This window comes from Ranitomeya variabilis, chromosome 2, assembly GCF_051348905.1.
Source record: "Ranitomeya variabilis isolate aRanVar5 chromosome 2, aRanVar5.hap1, whole genome shotgun sequence".
Classification (NCBI taxonomy): domain Eukaryota; kingdom Metazoa; phylum Chordata; class Amphibia; order Anura; family Dendrobatidae; genus Ranitomeya; species Ranitomeya variabilis.
Window position 1 is genome coordinate 446465696 of NC_135233.1, and position 24907 is coordinate 446490602.

A 24907-nucleotide genomic window follows, 5' to 3' on the forward strand; every position below is an offset into this window, starting at 1 on the left:
ACCGCACTAGTCACAGCGTATTATGTACTCACTTCCTGCACCAATGTGTTTTTTTTTTTTTATAAACCAATCTAAGTTTCTCTTGTCCTAATGTCCCTCTCGAGCCAGAACTGTCTGCAGAAATAAAGGCCTCGGGCTACTATTATGCAAATAGATTCATCAGTAAGATGCTCGGTGAGAAATAGATTTGAATCGAATGAGAGAGACCTGCGCCTTTTCTTAAAGCTGCAGGCCGCAGCTCCGTATCTGCGTCACGTTATTCAGCTGACGAAATGTGAAATGACATAAATACCGTGACTAACGTTCAATCGGATTACTCCATTACCTCAACATCAATACTTCTCCAGCCGTCAGCGCTTGGCGTCCTTCCTTTCACTGCATCTACTAACAAGTGACAACTTCTCTCCCATAAACAAGCGGCAACGCTGCCTCCTGCAAGACCCACGCTTAACCCAGCAGCCCCGCTCAATGGCCGCCATTCGACAAGGTGCTTACCCCTTTGTGTTAAAGAATCACATCTACACTGATTTAAAATAAAAAAAAAAAATTTTGTTGTTTGGCCGGTATTGTGAACCCTCCCCCCCCCCCCCCAAAAAAAAAAAAAGGACCAGAAATTTGGCTCACTTTTGGACACAATGTTGCACCTTCAGAATATTAAATACGCTGCATTTATTTGCATGGGAAAAGCGTTTGATTTCACCGTTCCAAATGTTCCCTTTCATGTGAGCCAATTGTACTTTTCCCATTTATCTCCATTTTATTCCTCTCTTTGCTGTTAAGGAAATGGTTAAACCCCCACAGGAGGAGGTGGATCAAGTGTCACATGGGCACAATGGCCGCTTGGCTCCTGAGCCATTTCTAACAGGTGCAGTCTAAGCTGTTAACATAGAGCCAAATCCATGATGGCTGCAATCCTAGAGCCTTTATTTAAAGGTAGATTTATGTAAATGAAGCTTAATCGTTAGTTAATGGAATTACTGTAACAAATTTTGTGTATCAGAAGTTCACGGTTTTCAAGACATCGGCTTGCTGTCGATGAATAGAAACCATTGGAACACCAACCTTTATTGTATGCAGTTTTGCAACAGAGGTTTCAGTTCGCCGTGCAGCTGTGTCAGCGGGACCTGTGTTTATTTATTAGAAAATTGCATAAAAGTCAATTCCCAGTGTAGTAGTTTCCGAATTTCTCCTTTTTACGAGCAGTCTGAAACAATGGTGAATACTCGCAGCTGTGAGTGATTCGGCCCTATTATTAAAGCTGTAGGTAGGGCATAGGCTATTAGGAGATGGTGTTTTTCAGACATTAAAAAAATGATTTTTCAAGATCAGCTGTTCGCCTCTGCAGCTGTATGTGTGGCGGCTGTGTAACGGGCACAACACATGCATAGAGAGCCTGTTTGTTGGGCCTGTTTGTTGGGCTCTCCATGCATGTGTCATGACTGTCACACAGCCGGCACGTCCATGTATCCGGATTCCCTGTGCAGCTTATTCGGTAAGCGCTATAGCTTGCCGGATAAACAGGGACCCGATCAAATTCGCTCATCTCTAGTCACAAGTAATTACAGTCTCCTTTTGGATCTTGAAAATCAGAGCCAATCAGCAAATGTAAGCATCATATTAGTTCAATTCAACTGTTTGAACCAATTTCACTGTAGAAAATAGAACATAACTGAAGATGTGAGTGAGGCGAGTGCAGCTTCTCAGTCTATTGTGACAGATCTGAATACACACTTAGTAACAAATGACCCTTAATAGGCTCGGGCACGTTCTCTGGGGATTCAGTGTTCACCCACAGTAAATTTATCTTCTTCAATTCTTTTCAGCTGGTACCCAGACCATAGACAGAAAATCAATACATACCCCTACAGCTGCTCCATGTCCTACAATGGGATGATAACCTTCAGCACTCAATAAGTCACAAAAATAGGTGAGAGTTCCAGTTAAAGTAGAATTTAATGAACAGCCGACAGACTAGGTTACACAGACATGTCCAACGTTTAGTGTTGCCTTTATCAAGGTAGTCTGTATTTAAAAGGTTACATATGACGTCATAGAATCCAAGGATACCAATGGAAAAAGGCAGTCAGGCTGTATATCAAGGGTACGTAGTATAGGATGTATCAATAAGAACAGCCAAAGTGCTGTGATGCTGAGAACTCCGGCCGGGGTACTACGTACCCTTGATGTACAGCCTGACATTTGGAGCTGAAATGTCTCAAAAACCGATGAAAGACAAAATATAGGCAAATAAAACAAGAAAAAAAATAACTTCAAGAAATTGCACATGATGAATCGGACACAGAATCCACTGAGCAGCTGTACTGCACACAGTGCTTCCACACACTGATTTCAACTTCATATATTCCTATATTGTGTGTGTATGCATGCATATGTGTGTATGTATGTGTGTGTATATAGATAGGTATATATATATATATTATACATTTATTTATTTATTTTGGGAGGATTTGTTACATTATTTTCTTCACTATAATTTTTGAGTTCAGTTTTTTTTTGTCTACATGTGGAGCAGCACGGTGTCGGTAGTTGTAGGCTTGCACCCATCGTCTAGAGTTTTGTGCAGTGCTGCTTTCTTCTTTCCATATCTATTTATTTTAGATAAGTTATCGATCTTTCTATACGTTAGAAATTCAATGATTCTGCAGGAAGTTTCTATGGATGTGATTGACTCTATCCCCTAATTCACAGTCCCAGAATGTGAGCAGATTGCCTTCTCCATTGGTCGGTCATAGGCTTGTAATGAGATTATGGGTGGGGGCTGTTACATAGATGAGGTTTTCATAGCACTGGGGATCACAGATAATATAATTTCAATGAGCCTGTGAATATTGGGGAAGGGATAATACATGTAGCGATTATAGACGTGACAGTTGCCTTCTTGTGCCCAACCAGTCCGGTGCGTTAAAACAGTCAACCACCTGTCAAGCTGAGGGCACAAGAATAGGGCGAGAATAGGGCCCTTCATGCATGATTAATATATTTGTTCAGCCATTCACTTAATGAAGCTGATAAATGTGGAGCAAAACAAAGGCCCAGTTAATCTATTTAGTAAAATGTTTGGAGACTTTGAGAATATGTTAAGAAGGCAGAGAGTGTGTGTATTGGGGACATTTTCATCTCAATGGCCCCATCTCCCTTCTTAGCCCTTGTGGGGGGATGCAGGCGGCTATGTGAATATAATTTCTTATAAATGTGTCTTTAATGGATTTCATTCACCCCCGCCAGCTGTTTTTAGCCATTTTCTAAGCCCAAAACAAACGTGCCAGTCTTGCAAGACTGGTAAAAATTAGTTGCGGTCACGAAGGTCTGGCTGAATTTCCTGCTAACCATCTGCTTGATTGGCATAATAGAAGGATTTCCAGAAAAGAAAGAGGGGACATGAAGGAAAATGAATGATGGTTGGGTTCTATTTCTAATATAGGTTTATCTGAGTGACCCCCTTTCTCATCAGTCCCTTACTCTCTCCCATATCTAGAAGTCACATTGTATCTGGAATTGAAACCTGGTAGAAATCCTGTACACCTGACCTCTGATAACTACACCTGCCCCTAAATATGTCACTTGTGTGCTGCCTACCACTGATGTCACCTGTCACTAATATCACATGTGTGCTGCCTACCACTGATGTCACATGTCACTAGTGATGTCGCCTGTCACTGATGTCACCTGTGTGCTGCCTACCACTGATGTCACATGTCACTAATGATGTCACCTGTGTGCTGCCTACCACTGATGTCCCCTCACTAATGATGTCACCTGTGTGCTGCCTACCACTGATGTCACATGTGTGCTGCCTACCACTGATGTCACATGTCACTAATGATGTCACCTGTCACTGATGTCACCTGTGTGCTGCCTACCACTGATAGCACACAGGTGACATCATTAGTGACATGTGACATCAGTGGTAGGCAGCACACAGGTGACATCAGTGGTAGGCAGCACACAGGTGACATCATTAGTGAGGGGACATCAGTGGTAGGCAGCACACAGGTGACATCATTAGTGACATGTGACATCAGTGGTAGGCAGCACACAGGTGACATCATTAGTGACATGTGACATCAGTGGTAGGCAGCACACAGGTGACATCAGTGACAGGCGACATCAGTGGTAGGCAGCACACAGGTGACATCATTAGTGAGGGGACATCAGTGGTAGGCAGCACACAGGTGACATCATTAGTGATATGTGACATCAGTGGTAGGCAGCACACAGGTGACATTAGTGACATGAGTGGTAGGCAGCACACAGGTGACATCATTAGTGACAGGTGACATCAGTGGTAGGCAGCGCACAGGTGACATTAGTGACATGAGTGGTAGGCAGCACACAGGTGACATCATTAGTGACAGGTGACATCAGTGGTAGGCAGCGCACAGGTGACATCAGTGACAGGTGACATCAGTGGTAGGCAGCACACAGGTGACATCATTAGTGACATGTGACGCCTACCACTCATGTCACTAATGTCACCTGTGTGCTGCCTACCACTGATGTCACCTGTCACTAATGATGTCACCTGTGTGCTGCCTACCACTCATGTCACTAATGTCACCTGTGTGCTGCCTACCACTGATGTCACCTGTCACTGATGTCACCTGTGCGCTGCCTACCACTGATGTCACCTGTCACTAATAATAATAATAATCTCTATTTTTATATAGCGCTAACATATTCCGCAGCGCTTTATAGGTTGCATACATTATCATCGCTGTCCCTGTTGGGGCTGACAATCTAAATTCTCTATCAGTATGTCTTTGGAATGTGGGAGGAAACCGGAGTACCCGGAGGAAACCCACGCAAACACTAATGATGTCACCTGTGTGCTGCCTTCTGTCACCTGTCACTGATGTCACCTGTGCGCTGCCTACCACTGATGTCACCTGTCACTAATGATGTCACCTGTGTGCTGCCTTCTGTCACCTGTCACTGATGTCACCTGTGTGCTGCCTACCACTGATGTCACATGTCACTAATATCACCTGTGTGCTGCCTACCCGTCATGTCACTAATGTCACCTGTGTGCTGCCTACCACTGATGTCACCTGTCACTGATGTCACCTGTGCGCTGCCTACCACTGATGTCACCTGTCACTAATGATATCACGTGTGCTGCATTCTGTCACCTGTCACTGATGTCACTTGTGTGCTGCCTATCACTGATGTCACCTGTCACTAAAGTCACATGTGTGCTGCCTACCACTGCTGTCATGTCACTAATGATGTCACCTGTCACTGATGTCACATGTCACTAATGATGTCACCTGTGTGATGCCTACCACTCATGTCACTAATGTCACCTGTGTGCTGCCTACCACTGATGTCACCTGTCACTGATGTCACCTGTGCGCTGCCTACCACTGATGTCACCTGTCACTAATAATAATAATAATCTCTATTTTTATATAGCGCTAACATATTCCGCAGCGCTTTATAGGTTGCATACATTATCATCGCTGTCCCTGTTGGGGCTGACAATCTAAATCCCCTATCAGTATGTCTTTGGAATGTGGGAGGAAACCGGAGTACCCGGAGGAAACCCACGCAAACACTAATGATGTCACCTGTGTGCTGCCTTCTGTCACCTGTCACTGATGTCACCTGTGTGCTGCCTACCACTGATGTCACCTGTCACTAATGAGGTCACCTGTTTGCTGCCTACCACTGATGTCACATGTCACTAATGATGTCACCTGTAACTATTGTCACCTGAAACTGTCACTTGTGTGCTGCCTTCCACTGATGTCATATGTCACTAATGTCACCTGTGTGCTGCCTGTCACTAAATAGGTCACCTGTGTATTGCTTACTAATGTCACCCATCTGATGTCACCTGTGTGCTGCCTGTCACTGTCACCTGTCACTACTGATGTCACGTGTGCTGCCTACCACTGATGTCACCTGTTTGCTGCCTACTAATGTCACCTGTGTGCTGCCTGTCACTGTCACCTGTCACTAATGAGGTCACCTGTTTGCTGCCTACCACTGATGTCACATGTCACTAATGATGTCACCTGTAACTATTGTCACCTGAAACTGTCACCTGTGTGCTGCCTTCCACTGATATCAAATGTCACTAATGATGTCACCTGTAACTATTGTCACCTGAAACTGTCACTTGTGTGCTGCCTTCCACTGATGTCACATGTCACTAATGTCACCTGTGTGCTGCCTGTCACTAAATAGGTCACCTGTGTATTGCTTACTAATGTCACCCATCTCTGATGTCACCTGTGTGCTGCCTGTCACTGTCACCTGTCACTACTGATGTCACGTGTGCTGCCTACCACTGATGTCACCTGTTTGCTGCCTACTAATGTCACCTGTGTGCTGCCTGTCACTGATGTCACCTGTCACTAATGTCACCTGTGTGCTGCCTGTCACTGTCACCTGTTACTACTGATGTCACCTGTGTGCTGCCTACTTATGTCACCTGTGTGCTGCCTACTAATGTCACTCATCACTGATGTCACCTGTGTGCTGCCTACAACTGATGTCACCTCACTAATGTCACCTGTCATTATTGATGTCACTTGTGTGCTACCTACCACTGATGTCACCTGTCACTAATGATGTCACCTGTCACTAATAATGGCACCCGTACATTGTTAATATCACTTGCATGTAATGATAAAGACCGTTCCTCTAAGCAAGATTAATTAGCCTACTCATGCACCTTATTTGAGGTGCACTCTTTTTTGGTCTCTGAAATGCTCACCACCGTTTCAATCAGTTTAAGCCACAATGCCACCTATGTCCTCCTAAGGTTTGGCTACACCCTCACCCAGTCTTAGAACTCCAGAGCTGCAGGGTTTCCATAGTACAAAAGAGTTAATTCTTAAAGTAAGGTAGTTTAGCAGAACATTGAATTCCTATAACCTAATTATTAATGATGGGGGTGCCCCCGACTGGGCATACAGAACACAGTGACTTTGTACCCTCATCATATCATATTACGGCAGCACTTCATGGAGCCTCCATACAAAACCCCACTGAATTCGGACTGTAAGGCCTCTTTCACACTTCCGTCTTTCAGCTCCCGTCACAATCCGTCGATTTTTGAGAATGCAGGATCCTGCATTTTCTCATAGACTTGTGTTAGCCGTTTCATCCGTCGTGCACTGGATCCTGCGTATAAAAAAACGGTCCATCGAGCAGAGAAACCGTTCAGAGGAACGTCTTTTTCTGCACGTCGGAAAATCGGTCAGTGACGTATCCTGTGCTGCCCATCACTGGCTACAATGGAAGCCTATTGGCGCAGGATGCGTCGCTGCCTGTGAAAAGCAGGAATCCAGCGACGGGTCCCGTATTTTCAAACTGAGCATGCGTGGAAGAATTTCCCGTCAGAGAAATTCCATCTCGCTCGCTCTCTTTCTCTTTTTACTATTGATGCTGCCTATGCAGCATCAATAGTAACAAGATATAATGTTAAAAATAATAAAAAATTAAAAAATCGCAATATTCTCACCTACCGGCGTTCCCGCGCAGCGTCACTGATGCTCCCGGCAGCTAGCGTTCCTAGTAATACATTGCGAAATCTCGTGAGAAGTCGCGGTCTCGCAATGTATTACTAGGAACGCTAGCTGCCGGGAGCATCACTGCGCGGGAATGCCAGTAGGTGAGAATACTGCGATTTTTTTTTTTTATTATTTTTTTTTAACCTACTTTCCTTCTATATTTTTCCCTATTTTCCTTCTGAAAGTTTGGGGTGCGTCTTAAGTACCGTATTTTTCGGACTATATTTTCCCCACTGTACGCATGTTTGTATATACATATATACTGTATACATTATATTGATAATGTCTATACAGCGCTGTGGAATTAATGGTGCTATATACGGTAAGTGAGGTAAATATACAGTGTGTGTGTATATGTATATATATATATAGCTAATAAATAGAGAAATTATTCATATTGAGCCCATTGTATTTTCCTCTTTATCAGCGAATTTTGGACGCCCTGCCTGTTAATCCCAGCCCCGCAGTGAGAATAAATCAGAAGACACTGCGGGGCTGGGATTCACAGGCAGGGCGGCCGCACAGGCGCAGTCAGCTAGACTCCATATGAGGACAGAGGATGGGCAGCGCTCACTGCGCCTGCCCAAGGCAGGAGAAAAGAGCGCAGGCGCCAGCTCATTTCAAAACAGCGCTGAGGAGGCGGCGCCCGGTGCCAAGAAGATTTGAGTGATGGCTGTGTGGCGTCTAAAGCAGGGGGGAAAAGCCTGCCTCCAGGACTGAAGAAAGGTATTTGGGACTAATTACAAAACGGATTATTTCTGCAGTTACAGCACCCATAACTAAAAGAACCACCTTGTCAGAATGCAGCATTACTGCTGCACAAGATGGCTCTTTTAGTTTCAAACGCCTGGGGGTGGGGGGTGACAAGTTCCCTTTAAACAGTAAAACATAATACACATGCATGCAAATATTGAAATAATATACTTATATACAGTAACCAATATCCATGCATATGTAAGAAGTCTCCCATTTATAAGTGCATATGTAGACTATAATATATAATATAGTGACCCATTGGAAAAATTGCAAGAAAACTAGATTGAGAGAATAACCAACAAGGAGGTCGATAGTTGTGGAGAAAAAAAAATAATTAAATACTTTATTGATCAAGAATTTATTGTGCAAGGGTAGGAAGAACAACTAGAAGAAAAAGAGAGCACTAATTCAAGTGGAAAATGGATATTAAAATTTAAAATCAACAATAATAAATAAGTTAAATAAATAGCTGCTAGGTATCCAAACAAATATACATGACTACAATCATATAGGTAACACGACAAACTCCTAAAGTGCTGAAAATAAAGTATAAAGGAAGATTCTGAGGTAGTGAAAGGTGCACTGACTCAATGTCATGGCATTTGCCCACAAATAAATGTAGCTGTATGTAAGCTCTGATTATGCTAGTAAAGTGCAGCAGTGCAAAAATACCAAATTACAATTTGATACATAATTATATTTATTAAAGTGCTAAAGTGCAAGGATGCCTATAATAGACAAGGTTATGATCAGTAAGAATATTTGCTGCTCATATAGATAGCTATATATTGTTCACATTGAATGTACTGTATATACTCAAGTACAAGTTTAGTTTTTCAGCACATTTTTTTGTGTGCTGAAAACAACCCCCTCCGCTTATACTTGAGTGAGGTGTCAGAAGATGGAGGAGGAGCCGCAGCGGGTCACTGGAGTCAGGAGCCGGCTGCTGCGGTTATAGCCTGTGCCCATTGCTAAAGAAAAATAAATATTAATTTCTACGTAATAGCGTGCACAGTGTCAGCCACACCAGCAGACTCCTGCAGCTGCCGGGAGGTCACATGTGCCCGCTTCTTAAGAGAAATGAATATTCACCTCTCTCCACTCCCATGGTCGTAGAGAGAGGTGAATATTCGTGTCTGTTAAATAGCACGCACACGTGACCACCCGGCGTCTGACACTATGCGCGCTAGTTAATAGTGGAACGCCTGCCAGGGCCATGGGGTACTCGGTATCAGGTCGCAATTAAAAGGGTGGTCACGGTGGCAGTGACCCGGTCCATGGCCCTGGTCGCCCAAGTAAAAGTGGAAAGGTGATTTGTAATAAAGTTTGTGTTTGTGACGCCACCTGTGGTTCTCGGTCAGTGGGGACCGACGCTGCTTCTGCTTAAAGAGGTCCTCTGGGGTGATGTTACTGCAGCAAAGATGGTGACGCTTCTAACAGGTGAAGCGGGGTCCCCAGGGCTCCCGGTGTGCAGGGCAGGGATGGTGTATGTCGGCAAATAAACGGAGGACACAGAATTGTAACGTCTTTACCTGGTTTATTGGTTGTAAGCAGCCGCAGTCCAGGGTACCAGGAACAGGTGGTGATATGGTCCGGCCAGCCTGGAGGCAAAGGTGGATCTCTCTCCCAGGTGAGGTCCGTAAGCCTTCCTACTCACGCTCGTATGCGAGGTCCTTGCTGCCTGTGGCTTCCGTACAAAGTCCTCGCTCTCCTGTCCTGAGACAGTTACCCGTATGGTGGGCTGTGTGAGCCTTTTTATAGGGTCTCTATCACGACCCGGGCTCTTAGTGTACTGCTGCACCTTCAGGTGTGGGCAAATTACATAATGTCCTATGCCCTTCGGTTCTGCCGTGTGATCTGGAGTACAACACAGCCTCGGGCTCCCGATGCCCGCATCCTGAGCTTCGGCTCAGAGGGTGCCCGGTCACAGTTCCCCTCTGAGCCCCTTTCCTTCTCCTGTTCTTCTTTCCTCTGATGCTCACTACAATCCAACCCTTCAGGTTATCTTCCTTTCCTGGAGCTGCAGCTCACACATGGCTGCATGGTCCCACTGTCTGCTCTCACTTCCACTGTCTGCTCCAGTAACCTAACTCCTCCTCCTCCAGACCAGAATACTTAAAGCTGGGGAAGCTCCCCTGAATCCGGGTTCAGAGCTCCTCCTTCTGGCCTAGATTCAGAATGTGTTGAATGTAGGTGTTTACCTGATAAAGGAAATCCTCCTTGCCTCCAAGCATGATATCGCCCTCCCCGAAAGGAAGGCAACATCACTGTAACAACTGGTTATCCGTTTGTTTTTTTTTTTATTTAGAGCGCAGGCGCTGACTGATGAATACTCCCATCTGCTTCCGCTTGCTCTTGCTGTTTTTAGCACCAGCAGGTGTAGGTTATTGGGAGTAGTAGTCCCATCAATAGATGCCAGTGACCGAAGGTAAACTTTTCACCTCCGATCACAGCTGTGGGCTCACACTGTCATTTGACAGCGTGGGAACGACTGTCTGACTGGCTGTAATGATTTTACAACCAATCAAAGGCAGTGTTTGTTGCGCTGTCATGCACATGACAGCACGAGAAACACCTGGTGATGGGGTTGCCGTTCCCCAACAGTGAAATTAACTTTCTGGTGACATCAGTGTTCGGCATCTGTGCCTGAACAGTAGGTGTTTGGTACGGACCCTGAACTTTACTGTTCAGGTTCGCCCATCTCCAGTCATCAGAAGGATACATCTCCTGCGTCTTCACCATAAAATTCAGCATCAGAAGTATGAAAAAGTACATCTAAACAAGCCTGATGCATTTTGGAAACAAGTCCCTGTGGACTGATGAGGTTAAAATAGAACTTTTTGGCCACAATGATCAAAGGTGTGTATGGAGAAAAAAGGGCACAGAATTTCAGGAAAAGAACATCTCACCAAGCATACAGCATGGGGGTGGATCAATCATGCTTTGGGCTGTGTTGCAGCCAATGGCATGGGGAACATTTTATGGGTTAAGGGAAGAATGGATTTGATGAAATTTCAACAAATTCTTGATGCAAAGATAACACCATCTGTAAAAAAACTGAAGCTTCTACCAATGGATAATGATCCTAAACACACATCAGAAGGAGCAAGCTGAAAGTTTAACAATGGCCCTCATAGTCCCCTGATCTGAACATCATTGAAAATATGTGGCTAGACCTCAAAATAGCAGAGGATGTAAGACGACCCAGGAATCTCACAGAACTGTAAGAATTGTCCAAGGAAGAATGGATGAAAATCCCTCAAACCAGAATTGAAAGACTCTTGTCAGGGTACAAAAATCATTTACAAGCTGTGATAATTGCATAAGGGGATGCTACTAGGTACTAACCATGCAGTGTGCCCATACTTTTGCATCGGCCCATCATCCTTTTTGTAATTATTAAAATCCATAGGAAATGTGTCATCTGTAACTTTAGGCATTTCAGAGATCATTTTATCTTCAATTTGCTTAACCCCTTCCCAACCCATGACGCCACGTAGGCGTCATGAAAGTCGGTGCCAATCCGACCCATGACGCCTATGTGGCGTCATGGAATGATCGCGTCCCTGCAGATCGGGTGAAAGGGTTAACTCCAATTTCACCCAATCTGCAGGGACAGGGGGAGTGGTACTTCAGCCCAGGAGGGGTGGCTTCACCCCCCCGTGGCTACGATCGCTCTGATTGGCTGTTGAAAGTGAAACAGCCAATCAGAGCGATTTGTAATATTTCACTATGAAAACTGGTGAAATATTACAATCCAGCCATGGCCGATGCTGTAATATCATCGGCCATGGCTGGAAACACTGGTCTGCACCCCCCCACCACCACCGATCTCCTCCCCAGTCCTCCATCCTGTGCTCCGCTCCCCTCCGTCGTCCTGTCCGCTCCCCCGTCCTCCTGTCCGCTCCCCCCGTGCTCCGATCCCACCCCCCGTGCTCCGATCACCCCCCCCCGTGCTCCAATCCCCCCCCCCTCATACTTACCGAGCCTCCCGGTGTCCGTCCGTCTCCTCCACGGGCGCCGCCATCTTCCAAAATGGCGGGCGCATGCGCAGTGCGCCCGCCGAATCTGCCGGCCGGCAGATTCGTTCCAGCTACATTTTGATCACTGTAATAAAACCTATCACAGTGATCAAAATAAAAAAATAGTAAATGACCCCCCTCTTTATCACCCCCATAGGTAGGGACAATAATAAAATAAATTTTTTTTTTTTTCCCACTAGGGTTAGAACTAGGGTTAGAACTAAGGTTAGGGGTAGGGTTAGGGTTAGGGGTAGGGTTAGGGTTAGAACTAGGGTTAGCGTTAGAATTAGGCTATGTGCACACGGTGCGGATTTGGCTGCGGATCCGCAGCGGATTGGCCGCTGCGGATTCGTAGCAGTGTTCCATCGGGTTTACAGTACCATGTAAACCTATGGAAAGCCAAATCCGCTGTGCCCATGGTGCGGAAAATACCGCGCGGAAATGCTGCGTTGTATTTTTCGCAGCATGTCAATTCTTTGTGCGGATTTCGCAGCGTTTTACACCTGTTCCTCAATAGGAATGCGCAGGTGAAATCCGCATAAAAAACACTGGAAATCCGCGGTAAATCCACAGGTAAAACGCAGTGCCTTTTACCTTGGGATTTTTCAAAAATGGTGCGGAAAAATCTCACACGAATCCGCAACATGGGCACATAGCCTTAGGGTTGGAATTAGAGTTAGGGTTGGAATTAGGGCTACGGTTGGAAATAGGGTTAAGAATAGGCTTGTGGTTAGGGTTATGGTTAGTGTTAGGGGTGTGTTGGGGTTAAAGTTGTGGTTAGGGTTGGAGTTAGGGTTGGGATTAGGGTTAGGGTTGGGATTAGGGTTGTGGTTAGGGGTGTGTTGGGGTTAGGGTTGTGATTAGGGTTATGGCTAGAGTTGGGATTAGGGTTTGGGGTGTGTTGGGGTTAGTGTTGGAGTTAGAATTGAGGGGTTTCCACTGTTTAGGCACATCAGGGGTCTCCAAACGCAACATGGTGCTACCATTGATTCCAGCCATTCTTGCGTTCAAAAAGTCAAATGGTGCTCCCTCCCTTCCGAGCCCTGACGTGCACCCCAAACAGTGGTTTACCCCCACATATGGGGTACCAGCATACTCAGGACAAACTGGGCAACAACTATTGTGGTCCAATTTCTCCTGTTACCCTTGAGAAAATAAAAAATTGCTTGCTAAAACATAATTTTAGAGGAATGAAAAATTATTTTTTATTTCCACGGCTCTGCGTTATAAACTTCTGTGAAGCACTTGGGGGTTCAAAGTGCTCACCACACATCTAGATAAGTTCCTTGGGGGGGGTCTAGTTTCCAAAATGGGGTCACTTGTGGCGGGTTTCTACTGTTTAGGCACATCAGGGGCTCTGCAAATGGAATGTGACGCCCGCAGACCACTCCATCAAAGTCTGCATTTCAAAACGTCACTACTTCCCTTCCGAGCCCCGACTTGTGCCCAAACAGTGGTTTACCCCCACATATGGGGTATCAGTGTACTCAGGACAAACTGGGCAACAACTATTGGGGTCCAATTTCTCCTGTTACCCTTGTGAAAATAAAAAATTGGTTGCTAAAACATAATTTTTGAGGAAAGAAAAATGATTTTTTATTTTCACGGCTCTGCGTTGTAAACTTCTGTGAAGCACTTGGGGGTTCAAAGTGCTCACCACACATCTAGATTAGTTCATTGAGAGGTCTAGTTTCCAAAATGGGGTCACTTGTGGGGGGTTTCTACTGTTTAGGCACATCAGGGGCTCTGCAAACGTAACATGATGCCCGCAGACGATTCCAACAAAGTCTGCATTCCAAAACGTCACTACTTCCCTTCCAAGCCCCGGCATGTGCCCAAACAGTGGTTTTCCCTCACATATGGGGTATCAGCGTACTCAGGAGAAACTGGACAACAACTCTTGGGGTGAAATTTCTCCTGTTACCCTTGGGAAAATTAAAAAATTCTGGGCTAAAAAAATATTTTTGAGGAAAGAAAACACATTTATTATTTTCACGGCTCTGTGTTATAAACTTCTGTGAAGCACTTGGGGGTTCAAAGTGCTCACCACACATCTAAATTAGTTCCTTGGGAGGTCTAGTTTCCAAAATGGGGTCACTTGTGGGGGAGCTCCAATGTTTAGGCACACAGGGGCTCTCCAAACGCGACATGGTGTCCACTAATGATTGGAGCTAATTTTCCATTCAAAAAGCCAAATGGCGTGCCTTAACTTCCGAGCCCTGCCGTGCACCCAAACAGTGGTTTACCCCCACATATGGGGTATCATCGTACTCAGGATAAACTGGACAACAACATTTGGGGTCAAATTTCTCCTGTTACCCTTGGGAAAATAAAAAATTCCGGGCTAAAAATCATTTTTGAGGAAAGAAAAATGATTTTTTATTTTCACGGCTCTGCGTTATAAACTTCTGTGAAGCACCTGGGGGTTTAAAGTGCTCACTATGCATCTAGATAAGTTCCTTGGGGGGTCCAGTTTCCAAAATGGGGTCACTTGTAGGGGAGCTCCAATGTTTAGGCACACAGGGGCTCTCCAAACGCGACATGGTGTCCGCTAACGATTGGAGCTAATTTTCCATTCAAAAAGTCAAATGGCGCACCTTCCCTTCCGAGCCTTGCCGTGCACCCAAACAGTGGTTTACCCCCACATATGAGGTATCGGCGTACTCAGGAGAAATTGGCCAACAAATTTTAGGATCCATTTTATCCTGTTGCCCATGTGAAAATGAAAAAATTGAGGCTAAAAGAAATTTTGTGTGAAAAAAAAGTACTTTTTCATTTTTACGGATCAATTTGTGAAGCACCTGGGGGTTTAAAGTGCTCTCTATGCTTCTAGATAAGTTCCTTGGGGGGTTTAGTTTCCACAATGGGGTCACTTGTGGGGGAACTCCAATGTTTAGGCACACAGGGGCTCTCCAAACGCGACATGGTGTCCACTAACGATTGGAGCTAATTTTCCATTCAGAAAGTCAAATGGCGCGCCTTCCCTTCCGAGCCTTGCCGTGCACCCAAACAGTGGTTTACCCCCAGATATGAGGTATCGGCGTACTCAGGAGAAATTGGCCAACAAATTTTAGGATCCATTTTATCCTGTTGCCCATGTGAAAATGAAAAAATTGAGGCTAAAAGAAATTTTGTGTGAAAAAAAAGTACTTTTTCATTTTTACGGATCAATTTGTGAAGCACCTGGGGGTTTAAAGTTCTCTCTATGCTGCTAGATAAGTTCCTTGGGGGGTCTAGTTTCCACAATGGGGTCACTTGTGGGGGAGCTCCAATGTTTAGGCACACGGGGCTCTCCAAACGCGACATGGTGTCCGCTAAAGATTGGAGCCAATTTTTCATTCAAAAAGTCAAATGGCGCTCCTTCCCTTCTAAGCCCTGCCGTGCGCCGAAACAGTGGTTTACCCCCACATATGAGGTATCAGCATACTCAGGACAAATTGGACAACAACGTTCGTGTCCAGTTTCTCCTTTTACCCTTGGGAAAATAAAAAAATTGTTGCTAAAAGATCATTTTTGTGACTAAAAAGTTAAATGTTCATTTTTTCCTTCCATGTTGCTTCTGCTGCTGTGAAACACCTGAAGGGTTAATAAACTTCTTGAATGTGGTTTTGATCACCGTGAGGGGTGCAGTTTTTAGAATGGTGTCACTTTTGGGTATTTTCAACCATATAGACCCCTCAAACTGACTTCAAATGTGAGGTGGTCCCTAAAAAAAATGGTTTTGTAAATTTTGTTGTAAAAATGAGAAATCACTGGTCAAATTTTAACCCTTATAACTTCCTAGCAAAAAAAAATTTTGTTTCCAAAATTGTGCTGATGTAAAGTAGACATGTGAGTAATGTTATTTATTAACTATTTTGTGTCACATAACTCTCTGGTTTAACAGAATAAAAATTAAAAATGTGAAAATTGCGAAATTTTCAAAATTTTCGCCAAATTTCCTTTTTTTTCACAAATAAACTCAGAAATTATCGACCTAAATTTACCACTAACATGAAGCCCAATATGTCACGAAAAAACAATCTCAGAACCACTAGGATCCGTTGAAGCGTTCCTGAGTTATTACCTCATAAAGGGACACTGGTCAGAATTGCAAAAAACGGCCAGGTCATTAAGGTCAAAATAGGCTGGGTCATGAAGGGGTTAACTGTTCACAATAACAGTAATTTCGACCAGGGGTGCTCAAACGTTTACATGCCACAGTGCAGGGCCGGACTGGGACTAAAATTCAGCCCTGGCATTTGAAGTCACACAGGCCCACTTGTCGCATGGTGACTGTATAATATCTTTGTACACTTGTAGGCTACAAGAAGTGAGGGGAGCGTAACACGACTATATAACATATAATTACAGCTGTATCCAGCATTACAGCTCAGTCCCCATAGACTGTAATACAGCACGGCCCCCATAGACTATAATACAGCACAGCCCCCATAGACTATAATACAGCACAGCCCCATAGAATGTAATACAGCACAGCCCCCATAGAATGTAATACAGCACAGCCCCCATAGAATGTAATACAGCACAGCCCCCATAGAATGTAATACAGCACAGCCCCCATAGAATGTAATACAGCACAGCCCCCATAGAATGTAATGCAGCCAGCCCCATAGAATGTAATACAGAACAGCCCCATAGAATTTAATGCAGCACAGTCCCCATAGAATGTAATGCAGCACAGCCCCCATAGAATGTAATGCAGCCAGCCCCATAGAATGTAATGCAGCACAGCCACCATAGAATGTAATGCAGCCAGCCCCATAGAATTAAATGCAGCACAGCCCCATAGAATGTAATGCAGCACAGCCCCATAGAATATAATGCAGCACAGCCCCATAGAATATAATGCAGCACAGCCCCATACAATATAATGCAGCACAGCCACCATATAATGTAATGCAGCCAGCCCCATAGAATATAATGCAGCACAGGCCCATAGAATGGAATGCAGCCAGCCCCATAGAATATAATGCAGCACAGGCCCATGGAATGTAATGCAGCCAGGCCCCATAGAATGTAATGCAGGCAGATACCATACAATATAATGCAGCACAGCCCCCATAGAAAGTAATGCAGGCAGGCAGCCCCCATAGAATGTAATGCAGGCAGGCAGCCCCCATAGAATGTAATGCAGGCAGGCAGCCCCCATAGAATGTAATGCAGGCAGGCAGCCCCCATAGAATGTAATGCAGGCAGGCAGCCCCCATAGAATGTAATGCAGGCAGGCAGCCCCCATAGAATGTAATGCAGGCAGGCAGCCCCCATAGAATGTAATGCAGGCAGGCAGCCCCCATAGAAAGTAATGCAGGCAGGCAGCCCCCATAGAAAGTAATGCAGGCAGGCAGCCCCCATAGAATGTAATGCAGGCAGGCAGCCCCCATAGAAAGTAATGCAGGCAGGCAGCCCCCATAGAAAGTAATGCAGGCAGGCAGCCCCCATAGAAAGTAATGCAGGCAGGCAGCCCCCATAGAAAGTAATGCAGGCAGGCAGCCCCCCCCCCCAATAGCTCCACAATCCAGTCATCACTCATTGATAAAAAAAAACAAACACACTACTCACCTCTCTCCTCGTGTCCCGCGCTGCTCCTGGCTCTGGTCTCAGCAGTCGCAGTCTGCCCGCCCGGTCACACAGCAGGTGCGCGATGATATGACGTCATCGCGCACCCGCAGTGTCAGCGGCAGGCAGAGCGGGGAATGATGGGAGAGGGGGCGTCAGTGGACGCTCTCTCCTCCATCATTGCATTCAACTGTACCGGCGTCTATGACGCCGGTATAGTTGAATGCGGGACCAGGAGTGTGCTGCGACAGCGTGGGGAGTGTGCCGACAGCGGCACATTCGAGCGGCCCACTACTGCCACCGGCCCTTCTGGCAGGGCCGGCGTTAGGGCCAGGCAGACTAGGCAGCTGCCTGGGGCCCCCACTCCCTTGGGGGCCCCCAGCATCTACAGCAGAAGCTTCACTGATAATAGCATTATCAGTGAAGCTTCCGAGTAGAGACTGGTTAAGGACCTGTAGTGACATCACGATCAGGTGACCTGCCATGTGACCGTGATGTCACCACAGGCCATGTACTCAGGGAATGTTTGTAGCAGTAACATAGGAGCCTGCAGTGAAGCACAGGAGCAGCGGCCACTGAACCTCCCCCATCAGCGTGATAGAAGTGCTCATTGGCCAGCGCCCTGTCCTGCTGAACGGAGCCTCTGAGGGGAAGGGAGAGAGACCCAGCAGATAAGTAAAGAGCACCGTCCCACTGTGTGTGCTGCTCCTGGTGATGATGGCTCCTGTCCTGCTGTCAGCAACTCCTGCTCTTGTCGGCAGTCCCAGCAGAGGAGAGGGCAGAAAGGTGTCTGCTGGGAGCAGGAGGAGCTGCATCTGATAGTGTGCATCATCTCATTCCCTCCAGCATAAAGTCGTGTGTGTGTGGTGTGTATAGCGTGTGTCATGTGTAGTGTGTGCTTATGTGAATCACATGTATCAAATGAGCATTTGTTGTGCTGCATGTGTGTGCCGTGTATGTGTGTGTATAAGTGTGTCTTTGCTTGCCGTGTGTGTGTGTGTGTGTGTATATATATATATATATATATATATATATATATATAATGTGTGTGTATCTATGTGTATATATATGTGAGTGTATGTATGTGTGTATAAATGCGTGCCATGTATGTGTATAAATGCGTGCCATGTATATATATGTGTGTGTATAAGTACGTGCCATGTATATATTTGTGTGTATAAGTGCGTGCCATATGTGTGTAATATATATATACACATATATATATACATATATATATATATATATACGCTATGTATGTGTGTATGTATAAGAATGCTATGTATGTGTCTGTGTATAAGTGCATGCCATATATATAAGTGTGTGCCGTGTATGTGTGTATACGTGCGTGCCATGTACATGTATGAATGTGTGTATAAGTGTGTGTGTATAAGCATGTGTCATGTGCGTGTGTGTTTAATTGTGTGTATATATATATATATATATATATATATATATATATATATATATATAATTTTTTGCATTATTCTATATAAACATACAGTGATCGTGTGTGTGTTCCATGCACATTTTAAAATAATGGTTGAACAGACTAGTGTGTGTGTGTGTGTGTGTGTGTGTGTGTGTGTGTGTGTGTGTGTGTGTGTGTGTGTGTGTGTGTGTGTGTGTGTATATATATATATATATATATATATATATATATATATATATATATATATAGACACACACACACACACAGCCCTGCTGCTTATAGCATGATACTATATGGGGACAGATTGATCTACTAGTGTTCTGTCCCCATCATTCGATTCGTCCTCAGACGATGTAAAGAGGCCGAGAAACAAGAGCCAAACGACAATATGTATGTGAGCATTGGGGGCCTCATTTTAAACTTTTGCCTAGGGCCCCACTTTGTCTAAAACCGGCCCTGCCTTCTGGCATTTGCCAGAACTGCCCTATGGCCAGTCCGGCCCTGCCACAGTGTGTACTGACTCCTACACACACTGCACCCATAGTAGTAAATAGCACTGCAGAAACCTTTATATAGGATGAAACCATCTACAGTTATCACTCACCTTCTCCGCTACTTTATACAAGTAGCATGTTCTTCCCGCAGGCGGCCAGCAGGGGTCGCTCCCTGAGGTGATTATACAGCGGGCTGTGCGCCTGCTGCCATATACAACATTTAAAGTGCACTAATGTGATATAAATTTCAGATGCTTTCTGTGAATGGTTAAAGCACCGACATGGGGGATCAGGGGCACAAAACCCTGAACAAAACTCGGTACCAGGATAAAGCTGCTTAATAAGATTTTATAGAAAGCTATTGTGTGAGCGAGTAAAAGGGGAAAACAGCTGAAGGTGACAGTCACTTCATGGTTAATAGGATCAGATCTGCAGGCAACAGGCTGCTGCACACTTCTGACTGCAAGAAGGGGGGTTCAGGCTGCCCCCCAAACTCCATGTACAGCCCCCTGTACTTATATCCCAGCTAAATACAATACTGGCAGAAGGTAAGGGAACACCCCACCACCACCCTCCTCCCCAAATCTGAGCAGATTGCTCTTCATGCTCAGTCACCTCATCCAGGGGCAGCCTCAAAGGTCTAAGCAAAAAGCCCCTGCCAAAAATCCTGTTTTTTTTCTAGTTTGGAACCACATCTCCACAAGGAAAAAAAACCACATTGCTTAAAATCATCTCTTAGGTAGAAACCAACACTCTGTGCAGAGCAAAGCGTGAAAACTCTGCACTGTGCTCATCTCCTAGAACCCAGTCAGGAAGCTGAAGACCCCAATCCAGGGTCCCCTCAAACTCCACACTGAGCCCTGAAGGGAGAAAAGACCCCAAACTGCACATAGAGATCTGTAGCCCTCTCCTGGGTAGAAAGATACTGCAAATTGGAGCCCTCAAATTAGAAGTGTTATTACAGGACATATATCTATCTAATACAAAAAGAATATCTATCGATCTATCTATCTATCTAACTATTTATCAATCTCTCAATCTATGTATCTATTATTTATCTATCTATCATCTATTATGAGCAGGGCCCTCATTCCTCCTGGTATCTGTTTTGAACTGTGATTTCTGTTATGCTGTAATGTCTATTGTCTGTATAAGTCCCCTCTATAAGTTGTAAAGCGCTGCGGAATATGTTGGCGCTATATAAATAAAATTATTATTATTATTATTATTATTATCTATCATCTATCTATTATATATCTATTATATCTATTTATTATCTATCTATAGGGTTGAGCGACTTTTGCTTTTTTAGGATCGAGTTGGGTTTTGTGAAACCCGACCTTCTCGAAAGTCGGATCGCGTGAAATCGGCCGATTCTACTGTAAAGTCGGGTTCCGGACCGGAACACGAAACCCAATGCAAGTCAATGTGGATTATTTTTTACATTTACTTAATATCTCTCTCTCTCTCTCCTCTCTCTCTCTCCTCTCTCTCTCTCTCCTCTCTCTCTCTCTCTCTCTCTCTCTCCCCCCTCCGTGCAAAGCATATGTTGTGTTTTACTGCGGAAATCACTGCAGCCCAAACGGTGATATGGCTCTATGACGCCGCAGAAACCAGGCCGGAACCTATGTCATCGCGTTGCCCACACTCCTTAATTGGCTGAAAAAATGGCGGGGAAGGCGTCATACAAAACGCGACTTTGGCGCCAAGATCGCCGACCACGTGGCCGATCCCACGCTGGAGTCGGGTCGGGTTTCACAAAACCCGACTTTGCCAAAAGTCGGCGACTTTTGAAAATGAACGATCCGTTTCGCTCAACCCTATCTATCTATAATCTATCGATCTTTACTATCTATCTATTAATCCTCTATCTATTATCTGTGTATCTAACATCTATTAATTTATTATCTATTTATCATTTATTATCTATCAATATATCTATTTATCTATGTATTATCTCTTTATTTTCTATCTAGTATCTATCTATGTATGAATCTATCATCTATTATCCTATCTATCTATTGAAAACATGAAAGAACATTTGGGAGCTTAGATCCCTAATCAAGAAGAAAAATGTGGATAATATTCTAAATAAATTCTTAGGCTATGTGCACACGTTGCGGATTCTGTGCGGATCCGCAGAGTTTTTTGCGGTGCAGAAACGCTGCAGATCGGCAAATGATTTACAGTACAATGTAAATCAATGCGAAAAAAAAAACTGTGCACACGTTGCGGAAAATCTGCTGCGGAAACGCTGCGGTTTAAAAGAAGTAGCATGTCACTTCTTTTTTGTGAATCAGCAGCGTTTTTGTACCCATTACATTATAAAAAACCGCAGAAAAACCGCAGCAAAAATGCACAAAAAACGCGGCGGAACCGCACAAAAAACGCGACAAATCCGCAGCTGCGTTTTCTGCCAGGAGAGGCAGAATCCACACCAGAAATTCCTAAGCCTAATCCGCAATGTGTGCACATAGCCTAAGTCTTGTTTATAGCAAAGTACAAAATAGTTTTTATTTATAATCACACAGACAAGACCTATTGATATAAACTTTTTAACCACATATAATAAATGTAAAAGGCGGGCATTGATATAACTCTGAGGCAACGAAAGAGGCGTTTGTAGTAGGGGATCAGCATAATGACTAAGGGTACTGTCACACAGTGCCATTTTGATCGCTACGACGGTACGATTCGTGACGTTGTAGCGATATCGTTACGATATCGCAGTGTCTGACACGCAGCAGCGATCAGGGATCCTGCTGAGAATCGTACGTCGTAGCAGATCGTTTGGAACTTTCTTTCGTCGCTTGATCACCCGCTGACATCGCTGGATCGTTGTGTGTGACAGCGATCCAGCGATGTGTTCGCTTGTAACCAGGGTAAACATCGGGTAACTAAGCGCAGGGCCGCGCTTAGTAACCCGATGTTTACCCTGGTTACCAGCGTAAACGTAAAAAAAACAAACAGTACATACTCACATTCCGGTGTCTGTCCCCCGGCGTCTCAGCTTCTCTGCACTGTGAGCGCCGGCCAGCCAGAAAGCGACGTCACCGCTCTGCTTTCCGGCCGCTGTGCTTACACAGTGCAGAGAAGCTGAGACGCCGGGGGACAGACACCGGAATGTGAGTATGTACTGTTTGTTTTTTTTACGTTTACGCTGGTAACCAGGGTAAACATCGGGTTACTAAGCGTGGCCCTGCGCTTAGTTACCCGATGTTTACCCTGGTTACCCGGGGACTTCGGCATCGCTCCAGCGCCGTGATTGCAAAGTGTTACCGCAGTCTACGACGCTGGAGCAATAATCATACGACGCTGCGACGTCACGGATCGTGCCGTCGTAGCGATCAAAATTGCACTGTGTGACAGTACCCTTAAGTAACAGCTGATAGCATTTGGTAATCAGGTGAGGGAGATACAAGATAAGTAACGCATACACAATACAACCGACAGCCACAAGTAAAAAGATGAGTAACCTGTAATTTGTTATTAAAACACAAAGTAATATTTAGCCGAAGATGCTGTGTAATGCAACAATAAACCAATCAGGGCATGGTAGCCAGAGCAACTCCCTAGCTAAGACTCAGCCAAAACAAGTATGGAGTTTCCCATGGTTTATGACGCCCATACGCTATACATGAGCCCCGATGCACATTTTGCACTTGTTTTTTTTTGCGGGGGGAAGGGGGGGGGGGGCGCGCGCTATCATCTATCTATCTATATCCATCTATTTTCTCCTCCTTTGTTCATGTACTGGCATTCAGGTTTTAGATCCCACAAAATAGCAGATTTAATCAATATATTTCCTATTTGAACCTGAGAAGATAATAACATTCAGCCATTTAAGGGCTGTTATGTGTATTTTTCAGCAGCTGCCCACTGTATCATTGGATGGAGCTACCTCTCTGATTATTTAAATACAGTTTTCAATAAACGTTGAGATTGTAACAATTTCTAATGGCAACATGCTGTTTATTAAGTGGAGCTATTGCTATAATAAAATTATTAACTATTGTCATTGGACATTGAATGGTGACAAATTTTTGACAGCAACACATAGTATTTTAGTTGGAGCTATCAATATAACTAATATCAGGCTGCCCTTCTTTAAGATATCAATAGGAAGCACATGGGCATCATCGCTCTCCTAACCTAATATTGGCTAAAAAGTAACATGCAGTGCTCTACAGTATGGAACCGCAGATCTGATTGATATCTTAAAGAAGGGTAGCTGGGTAGAAAGGCAAAATGAGCAATTGTAAGTATAAAGTGCTATATAAGGCTGGCTTCACATTTGCGTATCCTTGATCCGCATTCGTCATCCGTACATATATTTAACATGGTGTATGCATGGAAATGCATTTGCATGCTTTTGCGTACACATGCGTGGTTTCGCGGGGCGCGGCGAACGCAACATGTTGCATTTTTGGAGGCGTCAAATATGCGCATGCAGATGAGTGTGTAAAAAAACCGCATTACTGTCTATGGGAACGCATGCGTACGCAAGGACATGCGTACGCATGCGTCCGATGCGCTTGCGTACTTCGGACTGCGCATGTCCAGTAACTGTTTTGAGACACGCCTTCCTGGAAATATCGAACGCATGCGTATAAACAGAGCAAACACAGGCAAAAACGCATGCACACGCCTATCATTTATTATCTATTCTATATATCTCTATCTATTATATATCTATCTATCTATCACATGAGGAGTCACCTGCACTTTCTGTGTGCAGCCGGACCGTCCTGAGCCTCCTCGTTGCACTGCATATAGTTGTGTATAAATCCCCCTTCTTCTCCTGGACTTGGCTGCGATTACAAGGTGTCTGTATGTATGAGATAAGATGCCTCTTCCTGAGGAGACCTGTATGAATATTAATTTATTTTCTGACCTCTGCAGGGGGCAGCAAATAAATTTAGTGCTTTATTCGAATAATGCCTCCTTTTCTATGGGTCCAAAGATGTCATTGGAAACTTTTCTTAAATAGGCATTTAATGAGTCTGTGTGTGTTACAGCTGAACAAAACCCCTGCTGAGCTCCCCGGAATAAATGGGAGCCCAGAGAAGAGGTGGACGGTGCAGAACTGATGACTACAAGTCCTTT

General features: G+C 44.7%; 1 protein-coding gene across 1 annotated transcript in view; it reads left to right on the top strand.

The window, feature by feature from the left end:
- The window catches only part of LOC143806542 (uncharacterized), a 264847-nt gene that overhangs the window by 174288 nt on the left and 65652 nt on the right, over nt 1–24907 (top strand). The gene's annotated exons all lie outside the window — the stretch shown is intronic.